The following is a 17649-nucleotide window of genomic DNA, read 5'->3' as shown; positions in this document are numbered from 1 at the left end:
CCAAAACGCTAAAACGCATGCAAAAAAAACTTTAATGTAGAAACAGAGTAATATTATCAAAATCATACATTTTTTTATTTATTTTTTTTATAGCTTGTTACGTAGAAAAAGCGAAAATGCATGCAAAGTACCCTATATAGGGAAACAAAAAGACTTCATGAGAAACTTGTATTATGAGTGTTCTTAGGTACCAAAATGTTAAAGTTCATGAATAACACTCTATATGGAGAAACAGAAAAGCATTATCGAAAACATGTATCTCGACTGTATTTCATATTGTTAGGCAACAAATCACCAAAAGCATGCAAAGCGATATTTCCGGAAACGTGTCTTTTTGAGTGTTTATGAGCGTGCTAAGCACCAAAACCCAAAATGTATGGAAACCATCCTGTATGAGTAAACAAAATAATATAACTACATACATCTCTTTTCAGTGTTTTTTGAGGTATGTACCAAAACGCCAAAATGCATGAAAAAAAAAAGTATGGAGGAATAGTAAAAAATTACAAATGAAAGGTGTTTTTAGTGCTTTTCAACTCAATACGTAGAAAACGCCAAAATGTATGTATATTACCCTATATCTCGTAACGAAAACATATTACAAGAAACGTGTATTTTTTTTGTGTTTTTGAGCTTGTTTGGTACCAAAACGAGAAAATGTATGCATAGCGCCCTATATATAGAAACATAATAAGATAACCAAAAATTGGTATTTAGAGTGATTTTTCACATTGTTAGATACCAAAACGCCAAAATGTATGGAAAGTACCTTATATCAGGATAGGAAACGAGATTTCAAGAAACGGGTCTTTTGTGTGTTTGTGAGCGTGCTAGGCACAAAAATGCTAAAAAAAAAAAAAAACGTAAAACAAACATTAATAAAACAACTTCTGAGAGTTTTTGAGCTACTTACGTCGTAAAATGATAAAATGCATGCAAATGCTTTATGGAAAAACAAAATAACTTTAGCAAAAAACGTGTATTTTTTCAGCTTTTTACGTACAAAAACGCTGAATTGCATGGAAAATAGTTTATAAGGGGAAACGAAAGAACTTTACGAGAAACGTGTATTATGATTGTTTTTTGAGCTTTTTAGGTACCAAACCAGAAAAAAATATGTATGAATATCACACTATATAAAAGAAACATAAATTATTATCAAAAAACTTGTATTTTGAATGTTTTTAACATTGTTAGGTATCAAAACGGCAAAGTGCATGGAAATATCCCTATAAGGGGAAACAGAACTACATTTCCAGAATCATATATTTTCAGTGTTTTTAACGTATTAGCAAGGAAAACGGTTAAAAAAAAAACATGAATTATATCCTCATGGAAAATATATAACGAGTGTTTTTGAGTTTTTTTTACGTCGAAAACACCAAAATGCATACAAACTATCCTATATGGGGAACCGAAACGACATTACAAAAACGTTTATTATCATTATTTTTTATTTTTTAGCTTCTTAGGTACCAAAACGTTAAAACACATGAATAGCGCTTTATTTGGAGAAAAAGAAGATTAATACCAAAAACGTGTATTGTATTTCACATTATTAGGAGATATAACAGCAAAATGCATGCAAAGCACTCGATATTGAGAAACGAAAAGTCTTTACGAGAAATCTGTTTTTTGAGCTTCTTAAGTACCAAAACTCTAAAACGCATGAATAGCATTCTATATGAAAAAAAAAAAAAAAAACAGAAAAGTAGTACCAAAAAATGTGTCTTTTGAGTGTTTTTTTCAGTATATTACGTATCAAAAACGCAAAAGAAAAAGCATGCAAAACACAATTTATGGAGAAAAAGAATAATATTACCAAAAACAAGTTTTTTGAGTGTTTTGTGAGCTTAGGTGGAAAAACGACAAAATACATCCTTCTTAGGTACGAAAATTTTATATGGAGAAACGAAAAGGCATTACAAGAAACGTGTGTTATGAATGTTTTTGAGCTTCTTAGGTACCAACACGCAATAAACCATGAATAACATTCTATATGAAGATACAAAACATTACCAAATACGTGTGTTTTGAGTGTTTTTTTTTTCATATTCACAGATACCAAAACACCAAAATGCATCCAACGATCCCTATATAGGGAAAAGAAATTAAATTTCTAGTAACGTGTCTTTTATGAGTTTATTAGCGTGTTAAGTACCAAAACGAAAAAAAAAAAATAAATAAATAAAAAAAAAAAAAACACCTTATATGGATAACAAAACGTCACCGAAACCGTCTCTTTTCAGTGTTTTTCAGGTAATTACGTATCATAATGCTAAAACGCATCCAAAAAAAAAAAAACATTTATGGCGAGACATTATATATTTGCGAAAAAAAAATTTGTTTTTGAGTTTGTTACAAAAACGACAATATACACACAAAGTAGACTATGGGAAACGAAAGGGCATTACCTGAAACGTGTATTATTAGTGCTTTTGAGCTTCTTAGGTACCAAAATGTTAAAAGGCATTAATAGCACTCTCTATGGAAAAAAAAAAAAACATCACCAAAAACTTGTGTTTTATGTGTATTACACATTATTAGGTGCCAAAAAGCCAAAAAAAAACAGGAAAAAATAGGCTATAGTTGGGAAAGAAAATTATATTTCGTGAAACGTGTCTGTTGAGTGTTTATGATCGTGTTAGGCACCAAAATGTTTTTGAGGTACTTACGTACCAAAACGCTAAAACGCACGTGAAACATGATTTATGGAGAAACAATAAAATTACGAAAAAAAACAAGTATTTTAAGGGTTTTCAGATTGTTACCTACGAAAACGCCAAAATGTATGCAAAGTACCTAATATTAGGAAACGAAAAGACATTACAAGAAAAGTGTATTATCAGTGTTTTTAAGTTTTTGTTACCAAAACGTTAAAAGACATAAATAGTATTACTCTATATGGAAAAATAAATAAATAAATAAAAGAAAATTACCAAAAAACGTGATTTTTGAGTTTTTTTTTCACATTGTAAGACAGCAAAAACGCCAAAATGCATGCAAAGTGCCCTCTCTAGGGAAATGAAACGACATTTCCAGAAACATATATATTTTTTTTTTTTAGTGTTTATGAGCGTGTTAGGCACAAAAACGCTAAAAGGCATGGAAAAGTTCCTCTATGGGGAAAGCAAAACAACATTTCTAAAAACGTGTGTTTGGTGTATTTTTGAGCTATTTATGTACAAAAACCATAAAACGAATGGAAAACACCCTTTTAAATGCTTTTGAGTTTACCTACAAAATCGCCAAAATGCATGCAAAGAATGAGGAAATGAAAAGACATTGCGAGAGACGTGTGTTATGTGTTTTTTTGAGTTTCCTGTCTACGAAAACGCGAAAACCCTGTAATAAAACTCTAAATGGAGAAACAGAACAACATCAAAAGAAAAAAAACAAACGTGTTTTGTGTATTCTTTTACACTGTTAAGTAATTAAATGCATAAATACATGTAAGGTACCCTATATTAGGAAAAAAAAAAAAAAAGACATTTCCAGGAACATGTTTTTTGAGTGATTATGATCTTGTTAGGTACCAAAACGCAAAAAATGTATGCAAACACTCTTCATGCAGAAAACATGATAATATTACTGAAACCAAGTATTTTGAGAGTTTTTGAGCTTATTACCTAGAAAAACGCCAAAATCCTTGATTACACGATCTGAAGAAACAAAAACGCATTACGAGAAACTTGTGTTATGTGTGGTTTTTTTTCAGTTTCTTAGGTACTAAAACGCTAAAACGCTTAAATATATGGAGAAAATTAACATTATAAAAACTTGCATTTTGAGTGTATTTCACATGGTTAGGTACCAAAATGCCAAAATGTACGCAAAGCACACTTTATAGGAAAAGGAAACGATATATCCAAAAATGTGATTTTTGAGTGTTTATGAGCGTGTTAGGCACCAAAACGGTTAAAAAAGCATGAAAAGTACCCTATATGGAAAAAAGAAACATCATTACCAAAAACGTTTCTCTTTGGTCTTTTTGAACGACTTACGAAAACGCTAAGAAGCATGCAAAACAACTTTTATGGAGAAACAGTATATGTAATAAAATTGTGTGTTTTGAGTGCTTTTTCAGCTTGTTTCGTAGGAAAATGCCAAAATTCATGCAAAAACGAAAAGACATCACGAAAACGCTAAAACAGGTGTAAATAATATTTATATAGGAACACAACATTAACAAAACCGAGTATTTTTATTGCTTTTCACATAATTAGGTAACAAAAAAGCCTAACAATTTGAAATAGACTCAAAATATATGTTAATATTAATGTTATATGTCTTCATATAAAGTGCTATTCATGCGTTTTAGCGTTTTTGTACCTAAGAACCAAAAACATTCATAATAAACGTTTCTCGTAAAGTCTTTTCGTTTCGAAAGATGCTTTCTTTTAACAATTTAATTTCCCCATATCAAGGGCTTTCCATGCATTTTGGCGTTTCGGTACCTAATAATGTGAAATATGCTCAAAACACACGTTTTTGTTCATGTAGTTCTGTTTCTTAATAGAGTGCTGTTTATAGGTTTAGCGTTTTAATACCTAAAATGTAAATATATATATATATATATATATATATATATATATATATATATATATATATATATATATATATATATATATATATATATATATATATATATATATATATATATATATATATATATATATATATATATATATATATATATATATATATATATATATATATATATATATATATATATATATATATATATATATATATATATATATATATATATATATATATAATACATGTTTTTCGTAATGTCATTTCGTCTACCTATTAAGAGTATTTTGCATCCATTTCAATGTTTTTGTATGCAAGAAACTCAAAAACTCTCAAAATACTTGTTTTTGGTAATGATATTCTTCTACATAAAAGGTGTTTTGCATGCTTTTTTAGGGTTTCGGTACGTAAGAGGCTGAAAAGCACTCAAAAGACACGTTTTTTGGTAAAGTTGTTTTCTATTCCCATTTAGGGTGTTTACCATTGCATTTTAGCGTTTTGGTGACAAACATACAAAGAAACACTAAAAAAACACACATTTTATCGTTTCCAAATATATTGGTACTTATCAATGTGGAAAAAAAAAAACACAAATTACGCGGTAATGTTGTTCTGTTTCTTTGTATAAGGTGGTATTAATGCGTTTTCGCATTTCAGTACCTGGGAATCTCAAAAACACTTATAATACACTTTTTTTCTAATGTCTTTTTTGTTTCCTCACATAGTAAACTTTTCATATATTTTAGTGTTATTCTATGTAACAAACTCAAAAACACTCAAAATACTTGTTTTTGGTAATGTTATTTTGTTTCTGCATAAAGGATGTTTTACATGCATTTTACCTTTTTGGTACATAAGAAGTTCAAAAACACTCAAAAAGTCATGTTTTTCGTTAAGTCGTTTTGTATTCCCAAATAAAGTGATTGCTTTTTAGCGTATTGGTGCTTAACACGCTCAAAAACATTTAAAAGATACGTTTCTGGAAATCTCGTTTTTACCCATATAGAGGATTTTCAATGCATTTTGGTGATTTGCTATTTATTAATGTGAAAACACTCAAAATACACGTTTTTTTGGTCTCGATATCGAGTACTATTCTTGAGTTTCAGCATTTTGTTACGTATGTTCAACAACACTTATAATAGATTTTCTTCGTAATGTCCTTTCGTTTCCCCATATAACGTTATTTTCCTGCATTTTTGCATTTTTGTACGTAACACGCTAAAAACACTCGAAATAGTTATTTTTTTGTAATATTCTTTTTCTCCATAAAGTGTATAACATTCAAAAGACACGTTTTTTTCGTAATGATGTTTTATATTGCCATATACGTTACTTTGCATGCATTTTGGCGTTTTGTTAAATACACTCAAAATATATGCTTTAGGTAATGTTTTTCTTTTGTTTTTTTTTTCATATTAAGTGCTGTCAATGCGTTTTAGCGTCTTTGTACCTAAAAAGGTAAAACAAAAAACGATTATAATAGAAATCTCATAATGTCCTTTCGTTTCCCAAAATAGAGGATTTTGCATATGTTTTGGCGTTTCTTTACGTAACAAGCTCAAAAACACTTAAAATACTTGTTTTTCGTAATATATATATATATATATATATATATATATATATATATATATATATATATATATATATATATATATATATATATATATATATATATATATATATATATATATATATATATATATATATATATATATATATATATATATATATATATATATATATATATATATATATATATATATATATATATATATATATATATATATATATATATATATATATATATATATATATATATATATATATATATATATATATATATATATATATATATATATATATATATATATATATATATATATATATATATATATATATATATATATATATATATATAAAGTGTGTTTTGCATGTTTTAGAGTTTTGGTGCTAAAGAAATTCTAAAACCCTGAAAAGACACGTTCGTAATGTTGTTTTACATGTATATTCCCATATAGGGTGATTTCCATACTTTTTAGCGTTATGATGCCTAATACGAAAAAAAAAAATAAATAAATAAAATAAAAACCCTTAAAAGACATTTTTCTAGTAATGTAGATTTATTTCCCTATATAGGTGACTGTGAATACATTATGGCATTTTGGTACCTAATAATGACAATAAAAAAAAACACTCAAAATACAAATTATTGGTAATGTTGTTCTGATTTGTCGATATAAAGTGCACTATAAAATTCATGCGTTTTAGTATTTTGCTACCTAAGAAGCTCTAAAACTCTCATAATACACGTTTTTCCTAATGTCTTTTCGTTTAACATTACAGAGTCTTTTGCTTGCATTTTGGCATTTTTCCACGTACTAAGCTCAAAAACAAACAAAAACACGTTTTTGATATACTATTTCTTCAATTTTTTTTTTTTTTTTTGCAAGCGTTTCAGCGTTTTTGGTACTTAAGTAGCTTAAAAACACTATAAAGAGACGTTTTGGTAATGTCTTGTTCTCCCATATAGGGTACTTTCCCTCCTTTTTTTTTTATCATTTCGGTGTTTGCACGCACATAAATATTAGAAAAAAAAAAAACACGTTTCTGGAAATCTCGCTTCCTTTCTCCATATAGGGTGCTTTCCACGGATTTTAAAACCTAACAATATGATATACATTCAAAATAACACGTAATGTAATTCTGTTTCTCTCTATAGAGTGTTATTCATACTCATTCATAGCGTTTTGGTACTTATGAAACTATTAAAATACTCATAATACACGTTTTTCGTAATGTTTATCCATTTCCCCATTTAGGGTACTTTGCTTACTTTTTGGCGTTTTTCTACGAAACAAGTTGAAAAAACACTCAAAATACTTATTTTCTTAATGTTATTAATAATATTTTGCATGCGTTTCAAAGTTTTGGTACATAAGTTGCTCAAAAACAGTGGAAAAAAACGTTTCTGGTAATGTGTTGTTTTCCAATATAGAGTGCTTTTTTTTTTTTCTTTAGGTATCTAACACACTCCTTAACAAAAGACACTTTTCTTGAAATCTCGTTTTCTTTCACCATATAGGGTGTTTTGTTTGCATTTTGGAGTTTTGGTACCTGACAATGTGAAATACACTCAAAATACATGTTTTTGGAAATATTGTTTTTTTTTTTCCTATGGAGTGCTAATTATTACCCTTTAGCGGTTTGTTACCTAAGAAGTAAAAAAAAAAAAAACACCTTTCTCGTAATTTTTTTTTTCATTTAACCAAATAGGGTACTTGGAATGTATTTTGACGTTTTTCACGTAACAGCCTCAAAAACAATAAAAAAAAAAAACTTGTTTTTGGTAATGTTATTGTTTCTCCATCAAGGGTGTTTTCCATGCGTTTTAGCGTTCTGATACATAAGTTGATAAAAAATACTGAAAAGAGACATTTTTGTTAATGTTTTGTTTTCCATTACAGTGTGATTTCCATGCTTTTCATTGTTTTGGAGCTAGAACACTCATAAACACTGAAAAGACACCTTTCTGGAAAACTCATTTCCTTTTGCATGCTTTGCATGTGTACTTAACAATGAGAATTACAAGTTTTTGGTAATGTTTTGGTACAAGTTTTTGGTAATGCAATTACAAGTTTTTGGTAATGTTATTATGTTTCCATGAAGATTTTTTTTTTTTTTGCATCCGGCTTAGGTTTTTGGTATGTAATAAGCTCAAAAACACTTAAAAGACTCGTTTTCCTTAGTGTTGTTTTGTTGTTCAAATCAAGTGATTTCCAAGCTTTATATCGGTTTAGTATCTAAAAACTCAAAAGACAAGTTTCTGGAAACATCGTTTCATTTCCTCATACAGGTTACTTTGCATGCATTTTTGCGTTTTCTACGTAACAAGCTCATAAACACATAAAATACTTGTTTTTGACAATTTTATTTTGTTTCTCCATAAAGAGTGTTTTGCAAGCGTATTAGCGTTTTGGTACGTAAGAAGCTCAAAAAGATTGAAAAGACATGTTTTTGATAAAGTTTTTTATTCCCATATGGTGATCTTTCCATGCTTTTTAGCATTCTGATACCTAGCAGTTTCATAAACATTCAAAAGACACGTTTCATTAAATTTTGTTTTGTTTGTTAGTTAGTGGGCTTCCATACATTTTGGCTTTTTGGCACCTAACAATATGAAAAAAAACACTCAAAATACACGTTTTTGGTAATATTGTTATGTTTATCCATACAGAGTGTTATTCATGCGTTTTCACATTTTGCTACCTAAGAAGCTCAAATTTACTCATAATACACGTTTCTCGTAATGTCTTTTTCTTTCTGTCTTTTCCATACATTATGGCGTTTTTCTACCTAACAAGCTCAAAAACTCTCAAACGATTTCTTTTTGGTGATATTATTCTGTTTTTCATGCATTTTACCTTCTTGGTACGTAAGAAGCTGAAAAAAAACTCAAAAGACACGTCTTTGGCAGTTTTTTTTTTTTTTATAATTTCCATGTACATGTGTATATGAACTTGTTAACAACAAAACAGTAAAAAGCAAGAAAACTTCCCTATACTGGAAAAGCAAAAACATTCCCCAAAAAAACGTATTTTTGGGGGTATTTTTCAGCTACTAACGTACAAAAACGCTAAAATGCTTGCAAAAATCCCTTCATGGAAAAAAAAACAAATAACCTTACCAGAAACTAGTATTTAATTTTATTTCTTAAGCTTGTCACGTACAAAAGCGCCAAAATGCATGCAAAGTACACTATATATGGATACGAAAGTACATTACGAGAAACGTGCAGTATGAGTGTTTTTAACTTATTAGGTACCAAAACGCTAAAGCGAATGAATAGCACTCTATATGGAGAAACAAAAACGCTAAAATGCATGCAAAGCATCATATATGAGGGAAAATACGACACTTCTAGAAACGTGTTTTTTCAGTGTTTGTAAGCGTATTAGGTACCAAAACGCTAAAAAGCAAGGAAAGAACCATACATGGGAAAACAAAACATTACAAAAAAGTCTTTTCATTGTTTAGAGCTACTTACATACTAAAACGCAAAGGCGCATGCAAAACACCTTTTATGGAGAAACGGGAAAACGTGAATTTTTAATGTTTTAAGCTAATTACGTAAAAAAATTGTCCAAATTCATGCAAAGTTCCCAATATGGGGAAACGAAAAGACATTACGAGAAACGTATATTGTAAGTGTTTTAGACCTTATTAGGTTTAAAAATACGAAAATACATGAATACCACACTATATGGAGAAACAGAGCAACATTACTAAAAACGTGTATTTTGTTTGTTCACAATGTTATGTACCAAAACGTCGAAATTCATGCAAAGTGCAATCTATCGGAGAAACGAAACGAAATTTCCAGAAACGTGAATTTTGAATGTTTATGAGCGTGTTAGGCACCAAACTCTAAAAAAATAAAAATGGAAAGCATCCTATATGGGAATACAAAACAAAATTACCCCAAAAATGGTATTTTTTAGTGTTTTTGAGCTACTTTTGTATCAAAACGCTTGAACAGACGCAAAACATGCTTTATGGAGAAACAATATAACAATACAAAAAAAAAACTACATTTTCAGTGTTTTTGAGGTATGTAAGTAGAAAAACGCCGAAATGTATGCAAAGTTCCCTATGCCGGGAAACGAAGACATTTTGAGAAACGTGTATTATAAGAGCTTTTCAGCTTTTTAGGTACGAAACACAAAGGCACCTTAATAGTATTTTATATGGAGAAACAAAACAACACGAATGAAAATATATATTTTGAGTGGTTTTCATATTATTAGGTACCAAAACAAAAAAAAATACATGCAAAGACTTCTAAAAGACGACACAAAACGACATTACAAGAAACCTATCTTTAGAGAGTGTCTCTACGTGTTAGGCACCAAAACACTAAGAAGTATGAAAAGAGCACTATGTTGGAAGGGAAAAAGAAATAACGTGACTTTTCACGTGTTTGGAAGTGTTTAAATTCATAATGTACCAAAACGATAAAACATGCAAAACACCCTTCATGCAGAAACAAAAACATTACCAAAAACGAGCATTTTTAGCGATTTTCAGCTTGTTATGTACAAAAGCGTCAAAATGCATATAAAGTACCCTATATAAGAAAACGAAAAGACGAAAAAGAAACTAGTATTATGATTTTTTTTTTTTAGCTTATTAGGTACCAAAACGATAAAACGTATGATTTGCATTCTGTATGAAGAAAACGCGTATTTTAAGTGTATTTAGCTTTGTTAGGTATCAAAACGCCAAAAGGCATGCAAAGCACCCGATATGGGGAAAATAAACGACATTTCCAGAAACATGTCTTTTAAGAGTTTATGATTTTGTTAGGCACAAAAAGCTCTTAAGGAGCATGGAAAGTACCGTAAATGGGAAAACATTAAGTGTTTTAAGCTACTTACGTACCAAAGTGCTACAACTGTTGCAAAACACACTTTATGGAGAAATTCAACAGCTTTACCAAAAGCATGCATTTTGAGAGATTTTGAGCCTGTTACATACAAAAACGATAAAATTCGTGGAAATAACCCTAAAAGGGGAAAATAAAACATTAAAAGAAACGTATATTTTGAGTGCTATTGAGCTTCATAGGTACCAGAACACTAAAACGTATTAACAATACTCTATATGGAGAAACAGAACCAGATTAACCAAAACTTGTGTTGTAAGGCTTTTTTTCATGTTATTAGGTACCGCAACGCGAAAATACATGCAAAGCATACTATATGGGGAGAAGAAACATTTCCAGAAACATGTCCTTTCAGTGTTTATGAGCGAGTTAGGTATCAAGAAGCTAAAAACCAAGGAAAGCACCCTATAGGAGAAAACAAAAGATTACAAAAACTTTTCTTTTCAGTGCTTATGAGTTACTTATATACAAAAACACTTAAACGCATTCAAAACGCCTTTTTTTTTGGAAACACTGAATAACATTACCAAAAAAGCGTGTATTTTCAATGTTTTGAGCTTGTTACGTAACCAAAGTAACCAAAGACATTACGAGAAACTTATATTAAGAGCGTTTTTGAGCTTCTCACGTACCAAAACGCGAAAACGCAGGAATAATACTCTCTTTGAAGAAACACAACAATATTAGATACCAAAACGCTAAAAGGCAACAAAAGCTCCCTATTTGGAAAAGCAAAACATTACCAAAAGCGTGTCTTTTGAGAGTTTTTACAGCTACTTCCGTACCAAAACGCTAAAATGCATGCTAAGCACATTTTATGGAGAAACAGAATAACATTACCAGAAACGTGTATTTTGATTTTTTTTTTTTTTAGCTTCTTACGTATAAAAAAAAAGCAAAAAAGCATGCAAAGTATCCCAAATGGAGATAGGAAAAGAAATAAAAAGACACTTCATTTATCAGTGTTTTGAGATTCTTAGGTAGCAAAATGCATAAACGCATGTATAACATTATATATGAAGAAACAAAAGAACATTACCGAAAACGTATATTTTGAGTGTTTTTTTTCACATTGTTACGTAACAAAACGCCAAAATGCATGGAAATCACCCAATATGGATAAAATAAAGGACATTACGAGAAAGATGTATTATTAGTGTATTTGAGCGTCTTAAGTACCAAACGTGAAAACTATTTATTACCACTGTATATGGAGAAACAAAACATTACCAAAAACGTTTATTTTGAGTGTTTTTCACAATTTTATGTACCAAAACGTCAAAATGCCTCCAGAGCACCATCTATGGGAAAATGAAACGACATTTCCAGAAACATGTCTTTTGAGTGTTGATGAACGTGGTAGGTACCAAAGTTATAAAAAGCATGGAAAGCTACCTATATGAAAGAAGAAGACAACCAAAAATTTATCTTTTGGGTATTTTCAGCTGCTTACGTACCATAACGCTGAGATGTATGCAAAACACCCTTTATTACCATAAACATTTTTTTTTCTTTTTACATATAAAATTCCCTCTTCTTCAATGACACTCAACTGCCCCCCTCTTCTACACTGAACATCCTCGGTCTGTCCTTTACTTATAATCTAAACTGGAAACTTCACATCTCATCTCTAGCTAAAACAGCTTCTATGAAGTTAGGTGTTCTGAGACGTCTCTGCCAGTTTTTCTCACCCCCCCCAGCTGCTAACTCTGTACAAGGGCCTTATCCGTCCATGTATGGAGTATGCTTCACATGTCTGGGGGGTTCCACTCATACTGCTCTTCTAGACAGGGTGGAATCAAAAGGTTTTCGTCTCATCAACTCCTCTCCTCTAACTGACTGTCTTCAGCCCCTCTCTCACCGCCGCAATGTTGCATATCTAGCTGTCTTCTACCGCTATTTTCATGCCAACTGCTCTTCTGATCTTGCTAACTGCATGCCTCCCCTCCTTCCGCGGCCTCGCTGCACAAGACTTTCTTCTTTCTCTCACCCCTATTCTGTCCACCTCTCTAACGCAAGAGTTAACCAGTATTCTCAATCATTCATCCCTTTCTCTGGTAAACTCTGGAACTCCCTGCCTGCTTCCGTATTTCAACCTTCCTATGACTTGAATTCCTTCAAGAGGGAGGTTTCAAGACACTTATCCACCAATTTTTGACCACTGCTTTGACCCTTTTATGGGACTGGCATTTCAGTGGGCATTTTTTTTTTTTTGCATGCGTTTTAGCGTTTTGGTATGTATGAAGCTCAAAAACATGTAAAGGCAGGTTCTTAGTAAAAGTTGGTTTTATTCCCATATAATGTGATTGCCATCCTTTTTAGTGCTTTATTGCTCAAAAACACTCAAAAGACACTTTTCTAGTAATGTCATTTTTTCCCACAAAAAGCTAGTTTCGCATGCAAGTTTCGGTTTTGGTAACTAAGAATGTAAAAAGCACTCAAAATACACGCATTTGGTAAGGTTGTTCTGTATTCTCAATTAAGAGTGATATTTCTGTGTTTCAGCATTTTGGTATCTAAGAAACTTCTCCATATACACCGAGTTTCTGCGATTTTTGCCTTGTGGCTGATGTGAAACTATAAAACATTCATTATACACGTTTCTTGTAATGTCCTTTTGTATCCCAACATACAGTGCTTTCCATCCATTTTCGCGTTTTTTGAAGGTAAGAAGCTCAAAAACACTCAAAATATACCTTTTTGGTAATGTTATTCTATTTCTCCATATTCGTTGGTTTGCATCCGTTTTAGCGTTTTTATACGTAAAACACTGAAAAGACACCTTTTCAGTAATTTTGGCATGGATTCCCACATTGAGTGACTTCCATATTATTTATCGTTTTGGTGCCTAACATGCTGAAAAAAAACACAAAAGACAGGTTTCTGGTAAGGTCGTTTAATTTTCCCATATAGGTGGCTTTGCATGCACTTTAGGGTTTGGTACATAATAGTCCGAAAAAAAAGCTAAAATTAACTTTTTTCATAATGTTCTTTTTTCACATAATTTCCCTGAATTTTGGCAGAATTTTGGCATCTCGGTACCTATGAAGATGAATAAAAAAAATCCTATTTTTTTATTTATTGATTGATTTTTTCCTCTATAAAGAGTGTTATTTGTGGGTTTTAGCTTTTTGGTAGTTAAAGAACTTAAAAACACTCATAATACACGTTTCTCGAAATGTTCTTTCGTTTCCCAAACATAAGATTCTTTGCATGTATTTAAGCGTTTTTATAGGTAACATGATCAAAAACACTCAAAATACATGTTTTTGGTAATGTTATTATGTTTCTTCAAAAAGGGTGTTTTGCATGCGTTTTAGCGTTTTGGTATGTTAGGAGCTGAAAAACACTTAAAGACAAGTTCTTGGTAAAAGTTGGTTTTATTCACATGTAATGTGATTGCCCTGCTTTTCAGTGCTTTTTTGCCTAATACGCTCAAAAACATTCAAAAGACACTTTTCTGGAAATGTCCTTTTTTTTTCTTTCCACATAAAGCTAGTTTCGTATGCAATTTGGGGTTTTGGTAACCAAAAATGTGAAAAACACTCAAAATACACGCATTTGGTAAGGTTGTTCTGTTTCTCAATTAAGAGTGTTATTCATGAGTTTCAGCGTTTTGGTATCTAAGAATCTCAAAAACACTTATAATGCACGTTTCTCGTAATGTCGCTTTTTTTCTTCATTTAGGGTGCTTTGCATGCATTTTGGCATTTTATTTTTCACGGAAGAGCTGAAAAACACTGAAAATACACGCTTTTGGTAATAAGAACATAAGAACATAAGAAATAAGTAAAAATGCAAGAAGGCATCAGGCTTGTATGACTTGTATGAAATATGTCAGACTTGTATGAAATATGCTTACGTATTTCCACCTTTTATCCTCATCTATAAATGTGTAATTTTCTCTTACAGTGCCAAATGCCTCAGCACTAAGAGCTTGATTACTAAGTCCGTTCCAATCATCTACTACTGTATTTGAAAACCAATTCCTTCCTTTTTCCTTTTTGAACATCAAGTTTTCAGGCTCAAGCCTGAAAACTTGATGTTTTATCTTTCTTGCTCTATCATGGATACAGATTCTAAGAATTTTCCTTATGTTCCCCTTGTTATAACCCATATACCACTTAAAGACTTCTCTCAGGTCCTTAACCTACGTCTCTCTAAAGAATGTAAATTTAACAGCTTGAATCTCGCTTCGTAAGGAATACTCCTCATCCACTGTATCCTTTTAGTCATTCTCCTTTGAAGTGATTCTAATAGACCTTTATCCTTCCTGTGATGTGGTGACCAGAATAGGACAGCGTAGTCTATATGAAGTTTGACCAGCGCCAAATGTAACTTTAATATTACGAGTACTTCGGGAGATTTACTTTTAGCACTCCTGAAAATTAATCATAATACACTATTTGCTTTGTTTCTGGCCTCTTTGCATTGCTTTCTTAGACGGAGTTCAGAGCTAACTTTAAATCTCAAATCTTTTTCTTACCCTGAACCTACCAGAACTTCGTTGTTCATTGTGTAGCTACTGTGTGGGTTTCTTCTACTTACGCTAAGTGCTTTGCATTTGTTGATATTAAACTGCATTTGCCATCTGTCTATCCATTCGTTCATCCTATCCAAATCAGCCTGCAAGGCGATGGTATTAGATTACTTATAACCTTTTTCCAATTCTTAAATACTCTGGAATATATTTCATCTGGTCCTGGTGACTTGAACTTTTCAGCTTATCTAACCAATATGAAGAAATAGAATAACATTACCAAAAAGATATATTTTGAGTGTTTTTCAGCTTGTTACCTACAAAAAATGCGAAAATGGATGGAAAGCACTCTATATTGGAAAACAAAAGAATATTACGAAAAACATGTATAATGAGTATTTTATAGTTTCACACGAACCACAAGGCAAAAAACGCAAAATTTCGTGTATATAGAGAAGTTTCTTACATACCAAAATGCTGAAATGCATGAATAACACTTTTAATTGAGAAACAGAACTACCTTACCAAATGTGTGTATTTTGAGTGTTTTTTTTACATTCTTAGTTACGAAAATCCCAAATTACATGTGGGAAAAAAATGACATTACCAAAAAAATGTGTTTTTGAGCGTGATATGCAACAAAGCAGTAAAAACCAGAACAATCACATTACATGGGAATAAAACCAACTTTTACGAAGAACTTGCCTTTAAGTGTTTTTTAACTCCTTACATATCAAATCGCTAAAACCCATGCAAAACACCCTTTACGGAGAAACAGAATAACATTACCAAAAACATGTATTTTGAGTTTTTTTGATCATGTAACCTATAAAAACGCTTAAATACATGTAAAGGACCCTATGTTTGTATAACAAAAGGACATTACGAGAATCGTGTATTATGAGTGTTTTTAAGTTCCTTAAGTACCAAAAAGGTAAAACCCACAAATAACACTCTTTATAGAGAGAAAAAAAAACTTTTTTTTTTTGGTTATTCATCTTCATAGGTACCGAGATGCCAAAATTCTGGCAAAATTCATGGAAATTTTGTAAAAAAAATCTTTATAAAAAAATAATTTTAGCTTTTTTCCGGAGTTATATACAAACCCTGAAGTGCATGCAAATCCACGTATATGGGGAAATTACACGACTTTACCAGAAACCTGTCTTTTGAGTGTTTTTCAGCAATTTCAACAATATTACTGAAAACGTGTCTTTTCAGTGATTTACTTAAAAAAAAAACGCTAAAACGGATGTAAACCAACCAATAAGAAGAAATAGAATAACATTACCAAAAAGATATATTTTGATGTGTTTTTGAGCTTGTTACCTACAAAAAATGCAAAAAAATGGATGGAAAGCACTTTATATTGCCAAAGAAAAGGACATGACGAGAAACGTGTAAGAGTGTTTTATAGTTTGACAAGAACCACACGGTAAACAACTCAAAAACTCGTGTACATAAAGAAGTTTCTTACATACCAAAAAGATGAAACTCATGAATAACACTTTTAATTTTGAAACAGAAATACCTTACCAAATGTGTGTATTGGAAAAGTTTCTTACCTACCAAAATGCTGAAACTCATGAATAACACTTTTAATTAAGAAATAGAAAAACCTTATTAATGACTGTGTTTTGAGTTTTTTTCACATTTTTAGTTACCAAATTCCCAAATTCCATGCAAAACAAGCTTTATGTGGGAAATAAATGATATTACCAGAAAAGTATCTTTTGAGTGTTTTGAGCATGTTAGGCAATAAAGCAATAAAAAGCAGGGCAATCACATTACATGGGAATAAAAACAACTTTTACCAAGAACTTGCCTTTAAGTGTTTTTGAGCTCATTACATACCAAAACGCTAAAACGCATGCAAAACACCTTTTATGGAGAAACAGAATAAAATTACCAAAAACATGTATTTTGAGTTTTTTTGATCATGTTATCTATAAAAACGCTTAAATATATGCAAAGAACCTTATGTTCGCGAAACGAAAGGACATTACGAGAAATGTTTATTATAAGTGTTTTTAAGTTCCTTAAATACCAAAAAGCTAAAACCCACAAATAACACTCTTTATTTAGAAAAAAAAAGTAAGAAAATAAAAAAATAGGATTTTTTTTATTTTGTTTTTCATCTTCATAGGTATCGAAAAGCCAAAATTCTGGGAAAATTCAGGGCTAT

This window comes from Scylla paramamosain, chromosome 26 (assembly GCF_035594125.1).
Source record: "Scylla paramamosain isolate STU-SP2022 chromosome 26, ASM3559412v1, whole genome shotgun sequence".
NCBI lineage: Eukaryota > Metazoa > Arthropoda > Malacostraca > Decapoda > Portunidae > Scylla > Scylla paramamosain.
This window is presented reverse-complemented; position numbering follows the sequence as displayed.